Source organism: Myotis brandtii, unplaced genomic scaffold, assembly GCF_000412655.1.
Source record: "Myotis brandtii unplaced genomic scaffold, ASM41265v1 scaffold632, whole genome shotgun sequence".
NCBI lineage: Eukaryota > Metazoa > Chordata > Mammalia > Chiroptera > Vespertilionidae > Myotis > Myotis brandtii.
The window spans coordinates 339,816-340,190 of record NW_005370419.1 but is presented as its reverse complement, the minus strand read 5'-3'; the positions used below and the strand labels follow the sequence as shown (position 1 = coordinate 340,190).

Genomic DNA, 375 nt, shown 5'->3' with positions numbered 1-375 from the left:
GCGCGGGGGGCCGGCCCCCGAGGAGCGGAAACGCGGCTGCCTCCTCTTCCCTGCACTGGCCTCTTGTGTGTTTTCAAATCTCTACCATCAACACGTGTGACTTGTGCGAGCAGGGGGAAAGTAATGAAGTGTATCACACCGTCAAGGATGTTTTATGTGTGTGCGTGTACGTATACGTCATTTTATTACCTTCTGAAGAGAGAGACAAGGCCTCACTCGCTTCGCTGAAGCTCAGGCCGGTATCCAAGGCAACAGCAAGCGATGGCGAGGAAAGGGAGGCAGGTGAGCGAGGCAGATGGCGTCCCTGCGGACAGCGCTGCCCCCAACCCAGTCACCTCGGTCCCGCGAGCGCATGTCCTGGCAAAGCAAGCGAAG

The 375-nt window shown here is 58.1% G+C and overlaps 1 protein-coding gene across 1 annotated transcript in view; it reads right to left on the bottom strand.

Annotated features, from left to right (window-relative positions):
• RPTOR (regulatory associated protein of MTOR, complex 1) overlaps positions 1–375 on the bottom strand; it is a 78,286-nt gene that overhangs the window by 57,103 nt on the left and 20,808 nt on the right. The gene's annotated exons all lie outside the window — the stretch shown is intronic.